The 13111-nt window shown below is 43.8% G+C and overlaps 1 protein-coding gene across 3 annotated transcripts in view; it reads left to right on the forward strand.

Annotated features, from left to right (window-relative positions):
• Window positions 1-13111, forward strand: part of PRXL2A (peroxiredoxin like 2A) — a 31923-nt gene that overhangs the window by 1545 nt on the left and 17267 nt on the right. The window lies entirely within an intron of this gene.

Here is a 13111-nt window from a genome sequence, read left to right on the forward strand (position 1 = left end):
ACAGTTCGAAAGCATCGATTCTTCGGCGCTCAGCCTTCCTTATAGTCCAGCTCTCACAGCCATACATTACTACTGGGAAAACCATAGCTTTGATTAGACGGACCTTTGTCGGCAAGGTGATGTCTCTGCTTCTTACTATGCTGTCTAGGTTGGCCATAGCTTTCCTCCCAAGGAGCAAGCGTCTTTTAATTTCATGGCTACAGTCACCGTCTGCGGTGATCTTGGAGCCCAAGAAAGTAAAATCTGTCACTGCTTCCATTTCTTCCCCTTCTATATGCCAGGAAGTGATGGGGCCAGATGCCATGATCTTCGTTTTTTTAATGTTGAGTTTCAAACCAGCTTTTGCACTCTCCTCTTTCACCCTCAACAAGAGGCTCTTGAGATCCTCTTCGCTTTCTGCCATTAGGGTGGTATCGTCTGCATATCGGAGGTTGTTGATAATTCTCCCAGCAATCTTAATTCCGACCTCTGATTCATCCAACCCGGCATTTCTCATGATGTACTCTGCATATAAGTTAAATAAGCAGGGTGACAATATGCAGCCTTGTCGTACTCCTTTCCCAATTTTGAACCAATCGGTTGTTCCATGTCTGGTTCTTACTGTTGCTTCTTGACCCTCGTACAGGTTTCTCAGGAGACAGGTAAGGTGGTCTGGTACTCCCATCACTTTCAGAATTTGCCACAGTTTGTTGTGATCCACACAATCAAAGGCTTTAGCGTAGTCAATGAAGCAGAAATAGACATTTTTCTGGAATTCTCTTGCTTTCTCCATGATGCAGCGAATGTTGGCGATTTGATCTCTAGTTCCTCTGCCTCTTCGAAACCCAGCTTGTACTTCCGGTAGTTCTCGGTTCGCATACTGCTGAAGCCTAGCTTGTAGGATTTTGAGCATCACCTTGCTGGCATGTGAAATGAGCGCAATTGTGCGGTAGTTTGAACACTCTTTGGCGTTGCCCTTCTTTGGAATTGGAATGTAAACTGACCTTTTCCAGTCTTGTGGCCACTGTTGAGTGTTCCAGATTTGTTGGCATATTGAATGCAGCACTTTAACAGCATCATCTTTTAGGATTTTAAATAGTTCGGCTGGAATACTGTCATCTCCGCTAGCTTTGTTGTTACTAATGCTTCCTAAGGCCCACTTGACTTCACTCTCGAGGATGTCCGGCTCAAGTTCAGTGACCGCACTATCATGGCTATCAGGGACATTCAGATCTTTCCTGTATAGTTCTTCTGTGTATTCTTGCCACCTCTTCTTAATCTCATCTGCTTCTGTGAGGTCCCTGCCTTCTTTGTCCTTTATCATGCCCGTCTTTGCACAAAACGTTCCCTTGAGATCTCCAATTTTCTTGAAGAGATCTCTAGTCTTTCCCATTCTGTTGTTTTCCTCGATTTCTTTGCATTGTTCATTTAAGAAGGCCTTCTTGTCTCTCCTTGCTATTCTCTGGAACTCTGCGTTCAGTTGGGTATATCTTCCCCTTTCTCCCTTGCTTTTCGCTTCCCTTCTTTCGTGAGCTACTTGTAAAGCCTCATCAGACAGCCACTTGGCTTTCTTGCATTTCTTTTTCTTTGGGATGGATTTCGTTGCTGCCTCCTGAACAATGTTACGGACCTCCGTCCATAGTTCCTCAGGCACTCTGTCTATCAGGTCTAATCCCTGAAATCTATTCCTCACCTCCACTGTATATTCATCAGGGATATGATTTAGGTCATACCTGAACGGTTTAGTGGTTTTCCCGACGTTCTTCAATTTAAGACGAAATTTTGCAAGAAGCAGCTCATGATCTGAGCCACAGTCAGCTCCAGGTCTTGTTTTTACTGACTGTATGGAGCTTCTCCATCTTTGGCTGCAAAGAACATAATCAATCTGATTTCGATATTGACCATCTGGTGATGTCCATGTGTAGAGTCGCCTCTTGTGCTGTTGGAAAAGAGTGTTTGCTATGATCAGCATGTTCTCTTGGCAAAACTCTATTAGCTTTTGTCCTGCTTCATTTTGTACACCAAGGCCATGCCTGCCTGTTATCCCGGTGATTTCTTGATTTCCTACTTTAGCATTCCAATCCCCTATAATGAAGAGGACATCTTTTTTTGGTGTTAGTTCTAGAAGGTGTTGTAGGTCTTCATAGAACCGATCAACCTCAGCTTCTTCGGCCTCAGTGGTTGGGGCATAGACTTGAATTACTGTGATGTTGAATGGTTTGCCTTGGATTCGTACTGAGATCATTCTATCATTTTTAAGATTGTACCCCAGTACTGCTTTTCCCACCCTTTTGTTGACTATGAGTGCTACTCCATTTCTTCTAAGGGATTCTTGCCCACAATAGTAGATATGATGGTCACCTGAATTAAATTCGCCCATGCCTGTCCATTTGAGTTCGCTGATTCCCAAGATGTCGATGTTCAATCTTGCCATCTCATGTCTGACCACCTCCAGCTTACCTTGATTCATTGATCTGACATTCCAGGTTCCTAAACAATATTGTTCTTTACAGCATCGGATTTTCTTTTCACCACCAGACACATCCACAGCTGAGTGTCCTTTCGGGTTTGGCCCAGCCGCTTCACTCTTTCTGGCGCTACTTGGAAATACCCTCTGCTCTTCCCCAGTAGCATATTGGACACCTTCCGACCTGAGGGGCTCATCTTCCGGCGTCATATCTTTTAGCCTTGTGATACGTTCCATGGGGTTTTCTTGGCAAGAATACTGGAGTGGGTTGCCATTTCCTTCTCCAGTGGACCACATTTTGTCAGAACTCTCTGCCATGACCTGTCCGTCTTGGGTGGCCCTGCACGGCATAGCTTATGGCTTCACTGAGTTACGCAAGCCCCTTCGCCACAACAAGGCAGTGATCCATGAAGGGGAAGCTGATGTTCTTGGATGTAAATGAGGTCAATTCCCCCACTCCCACCCCCAGCTGCATTTATTTGGAAGCTCTATTGAAATCAATGAACTTTGGTTCTAATTGCAAAGCAAGTGGAACAATACTTTCTAGTGGTTTTAGGAATCTAGAAGTGATCTTCCAAGTTGGACAGTATATTTATTTCAGTATAAGCAAAAGAGTTTAGTGCAAGTTGCAACTCAAAAGCTTGTTTTCGCTATATTTTCCCCTAAACAGTTCAACAGGGCTGCAAGCTAAAATCAGTGGGGCTTATTTCTGGGTAAGCAGGAATCAAACTGAATTGCGACAGATGTTGTTGGCTCAGTCAGTGGGATCAATGTATCAGTCAACCTTCATCTACAAGTATATGTGTTTAGGCTCAGGATACCAATCAAGTTGATCTCAGTGAGGCTATGAGGATGATCCTAAGCAGCTTGAAAGCAGGCTCCACGGAAACTAATGGTACTAACTATCGAGAATACAGAAGACATGGTCTTCAGATTTTTTCCCTAAGCATATTACTTTGCAGAAAGATCACTGATATCTATAAAGGACAAGGAGAGGCTGTACACCAGTATAGGTAATTTCTGTACTGGCTGTCCTAGAATGTATAAATTGTTGCTTAGTTTTTGTTGGCACTTTTGCAGTGTTAGAATTTACTGCTTTTGAATATTTTTTAAGTAGAAAGGTAATTTAGAATTAATATAAATAAGTAGGTTCATTATTAGGAGGCAAGCAGAGTTCAATAAAAATACTCCACTTTAGCTGTCTTGTGGACAGGAATGTAGATCTAATGAAACCATTCCAGCCTTTGTTTTGTAAGGCTCAGCAAAGTCCAAAAGCCCACCCCATGCACATGCCTCAAACTGCAAAGAAGCATAATGTTTTAAGAGAAAGGTTGCCAACTGACCAGAAAATAGTTGGCCTGCTCTTGTGTCTGAACAGCAACTTGATGTGCAGAAATTGGTAGGTATCATTTTTTCATAGCATGGAGAGAAACATTAGCAACCACTAAAGTCTGCATGCCAAGCTGATGTTAAAAACACAGCTACAGTGGCAGGTTAAAAAGTTGTCAACCCTATTTAAAAGCCATTGTGATTATTTACTCTCTTTATACATTTATTTATTTTATTTGTGATACTTATATATTGCTTAATATAATAAAATCCTTAAGTTCAAATGGGTGTTGTTTATTTTGGAGCAGAGAGATTTGTCCCTTTGGCATGCCTAGCTAGTACATGGGCCCATTTAATTGCCTGTATTGATAGTGTATACAATGGTGTGTTGGTCAAACATACGGGTGCTGTTGTGGAATAATCATACACAGTCTGAAAGATGCCCACTTTCTTGCTGCTTATTGAGCCAAGTGGGTTGGATGTTCTTCTGATCTTTGTGTTGAAGAACTCGAATACAAATAAAACTCTCCAAACTGTTCCAGGATGGGGTTTCTGATTGTGCAAGTAGATGGTAATTGGTGGAATTAAAAAACTACAAAGTGATTTCATTCTATACTCGTCTAGCTGGGATGCGTACAAAGGGGTACAGAGAGGGTAATGAGATAGCGTTGTTGATGGCTTCATTCCCTGGTTTTAAACACACATTTTAAAATATACATCCAAATATACAAAGGGCTTAGCTTGCCCATATGATCCTGTTTGGAACTCAAAGAGGACAGAGCCAAGAATTACGTAAACATTTGTGACCTGAATCCAGTTGAGAAGCAGTGCAAAACCATTGTGTAAGGGATGGTGTGTTAGAAATAATCTATTCTGCTCCCTTTATAATGAGTCTAAAGCTTTGTACCTGGTAAATGGAGAACAATAATTGTGGGGTTCCTCCTGCTATCTGGGAACAAGAACTACAAGCACAGCTGAAAGTTTCTGGAAACTGGAACTTAGTATCTGTGTTAAAGGTGGTATATTTCCTCATAACCAAACACACTGGATCTTGGTCATGTAGTTCTGATTTTTTTTAAAAAAACAACAACAACCCAAATGCACACAAATTGAATGTACTCAATTTTTCGTGTTTGAAAAGCTGACTAGGTAGAGGCTTGTTTGAGTGTGAAAAAGCCCCTGGTCACCAACTAGTATTTCTGGAGGGCTGACTTGAAAAGGGGCTAGTGCAGAGGTAGGCAACATCTGGCCCTCCAGATGTTTTGGCCTACAACTTCCATCAGCTCTAGCCAGCATAGCCAATGGTGAGGGATGATGAGAGTTGTAGGTGAAAATATTTAGCAGGCTACAAGTTGCCCACCCTGAGCTAGTGGAAGCTCCTGTGTAGCCTGCCAACAAGTCCTGTGACACCAACTGCCTCTACAGCCCCTTCACTTCTGGGTTGGCAATTGGGAACCGGCAGGTATTATCCAAGGTCTTCCAGTAACTGAAGGGTAAGTCTACTGCTCTTCACTGGCCCCCCTCTTCTGGAGAGGACCGAAGGTGGGGCAACAAGTCCCCTTCCACACACAAAAAAGACAGATGTGTGATGGGTTTTTGAGGAAATTGAGCTTTGTCAAGGCATTTCCTTGTGCACTTTTTGGAAGACTGCTTGGGGCACCTTGTCTTGCAGCTCACCACAGCAGAGTCCACAACACGAGGTATCCCAAGCAGTCTTCCAAAAAGTACTGAAGGAAATGTCTCGATAGAAATTGATTTTCTTGACATGTGTTGGGACATAACCGCTTTTTCAGCTGTCTTTTTCCATGTTTGTCTTTTTTATACAGCTGTTTCTGATTCTCTTCTATCTGCAACAAGGCTTTCCCTCCTGTAATGAGTTGAACATAGGGTGTGGGTTCAGTAAAACACTCATGGGTAAGGCTAGTAATAGCCCTAGGGATGATATTGAATAAATTCATAGTCATGGATTGCCATCTTCCTGCTAGGAACAGCTGTTGCCCTGCCTCTGGTTTCAGTAGGTCTTGCATCCAAGTTTTTTGGATTGACTGCAATCTTATGCACACTTAGCCAGATGTAAGTACCATTGAATTCAGTGAGACTTCAGCTAAACACGTTTGAAATTGGGCTGCGATCCTAAGCAAAGTTGTTGGATTGGATGGAGCTCCATAGCATTTAATGAAAGAAAACATCGAGACTACAGTGGAAGTCCATCTGAATTTAGTGGGATTGTCAGGAATGAATCTGAGCGCGTGGAGCTGTCTGGCAGCTCAGATTCAGGATCAGAATGGGAACAGCAAGAACAGATGGAAGCACCCTCCCTAGTGAGCCCAGATAACGGTGAGACTTTTTCCCTGAGATCTTGACACACAGATGGCCCAGCCACAACATGCCCTGTTCCTCCTCATGAGATCTCAGGTTTCGGAGGAGGAGGCAGTGGAGAGCGAGGGGCATGACTTGAGGGATGCTAGGGTCCGTCACAGAGCAAAGCAAGAAAAGTTAGAGGCAGGGCTCAGACGCTCTGCCGGGTTGGCCCCTTGTGGAAACGAATGTAGGAAGGAGCCACCCTAAGGGAGGGTGAAAAGTTCATGCTCAGACTGCTGGCAACTTTTCTAACTTCCACCTCATCTCCTCTATTGAGATTCTTCGTAGATGTGTGGATTAGCTGGTTCTATGCAGTCTGAGAGTTTCCTGGAATCTGAATTTGTAAAGAAGCTAGTCCTTAACTAATAAAGTAGTGTTAGCCTAAAGCCTTGTTTCCTGGAGTGTGTTAATTGTGAAGGGAGAGGAGGAGTATGAATGGTTACACTTGCATAATAAGTAGGTTTGTGTGTGTGTGGAGGACATGGAAAATAATGCTTACAATACAACTAGGGTTGCGGCTTCTCATGTTCTTTTTCCAGCTCCTGTGCTTTTAAGGCAGCCTAGCATGCAGAAATTAAGTAGTAGAAGCTTTTCTCCATCACTTTATCTCCATGCTGGTGAAGGTTCTTAGTGGTAGGAATAGTTTTGACAGTAGAACCAAGTACTGTGTGTCTGTGCCCTGCTTTGCTAAAAGTCTTCATAGGATAGCCAGATGCAACAGATGACAGGGCTCCTGCACCTTTAATAATTGCAGAGCTATTAAAGGTGCAGGAGCCCTGTCCTCTCTTGCCGCTTCAGGCAGAGGCTGGCCAGCTGTCGTACTGGCAATGCTGTAGCTTTGGATTTCCTGCATCAAGTAGGGGTTGGACTAGGTGACCTACAAGGTCCCCACCAGTTCTTTGATCCTAAAAACTTGACTGTTGTGGGATACAGGCTACAGGAAGGCACAGGAACAGGGCACAATGAAAAGAAGTGGCAACCCTATAGTTAAACCCCATGTTTATCTTCTTGAGAACCAACTTCTTGAGAACTAATGTGATAGAGAACTGGGTGTGGGTTGAAATCCTACCTTGGACAGAAACTCTATGTGGCCCAATATATAAGATGAGATTAAACAGGGGTGACATCATGGAGGATAACCAAGATGAGAGAGTCAGCATAGACAAATGCTGTGGAAATGCCAATCATGCAGTGCCACTACACATCTGTACTGTAACGTTGGATGAGAAGAGGATGGTATCCCATGCTAATGCTCTGCTAAGTCATTTGGGAGTGTGAAAATCATTAAGGGTGCAATCCTATGCATGTTTAGACAGAAAAAAGTTCTGCAACTCCCAGCATTCCCCAGCCAGCCATGGCTGGCTGGGTGAGGCTGGGAATTGTAGGACAATGGCTGACTGGGGAATGCTGGGAATTGTAGGACTTTTTTGTGCCTAAACATGCATAGGACTGAGCCTTAAGGTGCATATGAATAAAACATTGCCTTATACCGATTCAAACTATTGGTCCGCTTAGGCCAGTATTATCTACTCCAGCCTTCCCCCAACCTAGTGCCCTCCAGATGTGTTGGACTACAGCTCCCATCATCCCCATCCAGCATGAAGGAAGTTGTAATCCAGAGGGCTCCAGGTTGGGGAAGAAGGCTGCTCTCCTTTGCCAAGCGGCAGCTCTTCAAAACCCCAGGCAGAGGTCTGACCGATACAAGCCCTGCCAGCAGCTCTGTGAGATCCTTTAACTGGAGATATTAGGGAGTGAGCTTGAGACCTTCTGCATGCAAAGCATGTGCTCTGCCCCTCCCCGAAGCTCCAGGTTTATATGCAAGCCAGACAGGGCTCCTTTACCGATGCAAATATAATATTTATATTCTAGTACATCTGTGGGCTTTGGAAGTGGATGGTTGTTTTGCCACCATATGCTTACTCTGCACAAAGTTGCCTTTTAATTTGCTCTTGGGGCATAGGCATTTATTCATCTCCTCCAGCTGCATGGTTTAAGCATTGCTGGGGAGAGGGTGGGGAAAACCTCGGAACTGAATCACACACACAATTGAATTTGTAGTGATTGTGACTGAGTCATCCAAGATAGATGAGTTATTAATGGCTAATAAGAGCTGCTTAATTGCTCTGCTCAGGGCTGAAGCTGATCAAAGGAAAGAGAAGTAAAGAAGTTTATATTTGCATTCTTTTTTAACTGAGTAATGCACATCTACCAGCTGCAGTGAAAGGTTTGGCAGCATTGCTGAAGTGAAAGGGGTATAAATCAAGCATTGATCAGTGCCTGGGGTGGGGCACTCCGAGCTCCATGCAAGCAACAGTTTTTTACTCTGTCATGTTTGTCTGCCACTCTTCCTCCAAGGAATTCAGGGTGGCACAGAGGGGAGGTCATCTCATTTCTTTCTTACAACAATCCTGTGATGTGGCTTAGGCTGAGAGAGTGCGACTGATGCCCAGGGTCTCTCATTGAACTTCCTCATGGCTGAGCAGAGATTTAAACCTAGGTCTCCCTGAGACAAGCCTAGCACTTCATCTGGTATAGCAGCCTTCCCTAACTTAGTGCCCTCCAGATATGTTGGACTACAACCCCCATCATCTCCAGCCAGTGTGGTCAATAGCCTTGCTTGCTTGGGGTGATGGGGGTTGTACTCTGACACTTCTGCCAACTTGGGGAAGGCTGAAGTATAGCATAACACACATTCTGCAGAGGCAAACTTGGATTTGCCATGAACTGTGTACTCCAAAAGGAGCAACGATCAGATCATGGCCCCTTGAGGACTTTGTCTGTACAATCCACCCATTGTGCTTCATTAATGTCGTATGGTGTTTAGGTATACACTTAAAGACAGGTCAGGTGTGCATATTTTAAAAATACATGGTTGTAGTGGTCCTGAACTTCCTATTCCTAAAGGAAGAAATGGGATATAAGTGGAGGAATTAATGTTAGTTTAAAATGCCACAGAATCCAAGAACAAAGTTCAAGAACTTCTGGTTAATAATAAATATATCTGGGGTATTTTCGGAACTGTTTTTAATAATGTAATTAACACCATCTGTGTCCTCCCTTTCTACCACTGAAATCAAGGCAGCTAACATAATGGTATGTGTTTTTTAATGCACAGCATAAAATGTAAATGAGGAAATACAGTCTAAAAATAATGCCTTTCAGGGCTCAATCAACAACTCTGCCAGACTGTGTAGTTCTTTAGGGCACTGCACAGAAAAGCCCTCAACCATGCAATAGGTGTCTTGCAGAGGATTTATTTTATTTTATATTTATTACATTACATGTATTACATTTCACTCACTGTTGACTGCATGAGAGCTACTTCCCTCTAGTCTCTTCCCTCATCTTCCGGTGCCGTGTGCCTAGTGACACCTCTACATGAAGGTGCCACGTGGCGCCTGTCATGCAGCTCCTTCTCACGTGCATGTGTGCACATGTGTGCTGGGTAAAGTTGCCAAAACTGAGGCATGACTGTTGAGCGAATGGATACCATATTAATGGAAACTTAAATTGAGTTTATTACAGAGGAAGCAGCATAGGAGTAAGTTCAATTTGTACAACAAAAGAACATGGGTTGTGAACCTGTGAACAGAGCTCAATATGAGGTAAAGAAGCCACATGTTTATTTCACTGTGCCTAGCTTGTGACTCAGTCTGGACATACTGTGCCACTACTAATCCACTCTAGGTCAGCTTTGCACTGACCTAGAAAATGTGGTTTCAGTTGGGAGTTTGAAGAAGGAGGGACTTGCAGAGGTGGGAGAAAGACTTCCTAAAGCCCATGGATGTTGGAAAGATGCTGTTTCCTCAGTTTCTTCCTACTCTTTCACAATGCAATTGCCATAGAGATCTGAGAATCGTAAAGGCAGTATCAGAACATTCAGGTTACATTCATATTATGTGTCTGCTACTCTGTATATATGCACCTCCCAATGTGCTTGACACTAAGGCAAGCAGAGGCAAAAGTCAAGGTTCAAGTAGCTGTGCAGAAGAGAGAACTTTGGCAGATAGATTTAGTGTCATGCGTGGGCGAGAGAAACTGCATCCGATCAATTTCCCCCTTCTAAGCAGCTATTAAGGGTTGAGAAGTCATATCTTCCTTTGGCTATCTTAGCACACACTGTATTTATCAAAGGGTTGGGCTGCTCACCTAATAGTTAATCCAGGTATGACTATCATGAGTTCCAGTAAATGGGTCTAGATCAGGGGTGGGGAATGTGTGGCCCTCCGGATGTTGTTGGGCTGCAGTTCTCAGCAGCCCTAGCCAGTATAGCCAGTGGTGAGGGATGAGGGGAGTTGCAGTCCCAACAACATCTGGAAGGTCACATGTTCCCTACCCCTCATCTAGATTGGGGAGGTGGGCAAAAGTTGGATCTCCAGATGTTTTGGATTTCAACTCCCAGAAGCCCCCACCAGCATGGCCAATGGTCAGGAATGCTGGGAGTTGAAGTCCGAGACATCTGGAGAACTACTTTCTGCCCACCCCTGGTCTAGGTACAATGCTGACTTGACATTGGATCATTGGGCTAGTTCTCTTCTTCAGCAGTTTTGAAAGCGTTGTAGTTTCTGTGCAGTTTCTAAGCTCTAGGAAGTTAGGCTAAAATGATTTTGTGATTTCTTCCAGTTGTAATAGTCTTCCCACCTGTATGGTACAATGGCGTAGCTCTCATTGAGGGGCTAAACTTTTGGGTTGTATCTAATGTTAGTCCTACTTAGAGTAGACTCGCTGAAATGAATGGGACTTAAATTAGACTACTATTGGATAGAGTGTTCTATCCAGTGAGCCCCACCTTCAGTTTGAACTGATACAGTCCCGTTTGCCACCTCCATGGTTAAAGTGTTGGATTAGGACTGGGAAGGCCCATGTTCAAATCCCCACTCACCCATGAAACTCACTGGGTGACCTCGGCTGTTTTCACTGTCTCTCATCTGCCTTGAGCTCCTTGGAGAAAAAGTTGGATATAAATGTAGGAGGAGGGGTTGTTGTTTTTAAATGTAGTTCTTTATGGTAGTGATTAGAATTATATACACCATGAACCACAGTAAGCTAAGTAGTTGCCTTGAAATTTTCATCCTTGAAATTTAAAGATCTTGCTTAGACAGTTCCCTCTTGCTTGATCATATTCTTAGGGAAGCACTTTCCTTAATGATCTTTGATCTTTAGTGTGTAACATAATCTAGAGATAAATCCCGGTCTAGAAATAAAACCCAGTTGGTAGTGAGTCAACAGCATAATAAAGAGCAGTCGAGAAAGTAGGCATTGTATTTTGCCTCTGATCTTTAATCTCAGAAAAAATTACCAGGATCACTTGCCCTCTCAATTTCAGAGGGATGGACTACACATTCAGAAATATCACATTGTATAGCTCTTGCTAGTTAGATTGTACCACTTCATGGAAAAATCACAAGGGGAGGGAGGCTAGTTTTGGAACCTTCTTGCGGACATGCAAACCTAGGGAAGTTGCCATGGGAGATGTTTCATTATGATCTCCCACCTACCTTCTGAACTGGTCTAGCCTTAGGGCCAAACGAGACACACAGAATGCCTTGTCCCCTTTCCCACAATGGAGTGTTTACATTAAAATTAGGAGCCCTCCTATTTTTGCCATAGGAAGCTTGCCTTATACTGAGTCAGACCGCTGGTTTGTATAGCCCACTATTGTCAATACTGACTAGTGATGGTTTTCCAGGGTTTCAGGCAGGATTTTTTTCCGTTCCCTACCTGGAGATGTTTGGGATTGAATCTGGGACCTTTTTCATACAAAGCAGGTGTTCTATCACTGAGCTACAACAAAAGTATCTCAATGCCCCCACCTCCTTTCCCACCCATGGGATCCTATCTTTCTCCCCTGCAGGGAGAAAGGCAGCTGAGGTGTGTGTGTGTGTGTGTGTGTGTGTACGTGTGTGTGTAATCTTTAGTTGACAAAAGCTAGGAGTGGAAAAAGTTAAGCAGCCCCTCCCTGCTCATCTGCTCCTGGTTGCAGTCTCCCGCCATGACTGCTTTTATTTAAAATAATAGGTGGGGAAGAAAGAGAGGACTCTGCCACATCTAGTTCAGGCCTTAGAAGGGCTGTACCATCCAAACTTGTTCAACTCACAGGAAAGAAGGTAGAACAAGGTGGTGTGCACACTGTGGTAAAGTATATGAAATCAGACTGTGGTGAATGAAGAGTTAATAGTTGTCCAAGGGGCATCAGCCTCCCAGAGGTTGTCTGGGAAGAAGAACTCTGATTGTTAGACATCTGTTGTTGTTGTTGTTGTTGTTAAGATGGCTGACTACAGCTGGAGATTCTAGGGCTCAATTGTGTTTTATATTCAGATAAATAGTCTGTCTTTCCTTAGACATTATGTTTCTTGTTAGGGGAGTCTCTGTTAAATATGCACAGGTGCGTATAAACATGCTAACTTGAGATAATGATCAGTAAGATACGGAAGAAACAACTTGGATTAATTCGCTGGTGCAAACAGTTCTGGTGTGGCAATGTTGATTTGCGGTGGCAGTCTTTTAATTAAATGCCTCAATATGAGCAAGGACGATCTCAGTATTTCAGTCAAGGCCAGCGTCAAGGGTAGGCATGATTGGGCACCTTCCGAGGGCCCACACCCCAGCAGGGGCCCACTGACAAGAACCCCCTGGAGTTGTTCCTCCTCTTCACCATTGCAACCTGCTACTTCACGTGCCTTTCACTCTGGCCCAGATAATGGTGGTGGTGAGAAGGAGGATCAGAAGATGCCACTGCCTAGATGCTCACTGTCTCTCTTCCTGTCAAGGAAGCAAGTGATAGCAATGATAAGAGGATGACAACAGCTAGTGACAATGGTGGTGAGCAGGTAGACTCACTGTGGGAGGGGGAGCATTGATAGTGTATTGCCCAAGGGCTCTCAAAAACGTGGAGCTGGCACTGATTTCAGTATTGCTATTTCAGCAGAGTAATTCTGTGCTTCTGTATGTGATATGCATTTGTAATGGATGTGG

Source organism: Heloderma suspectum, chromosome 3 (assembly GCF_057233095.1).
Source record: "Heloderma suspectum isolate Gila_16-S chromosome 3, 16-S_ref, whole genome shotgun sequence".
In the NCBI taxonomy this organism is placed as follows: domain Eukaryota; kingdom Metazoa; phylum Chordata; class Lepidosauria; order Squamata; family Helodermatidae; genus Heloderma; species Heloderma suspectum.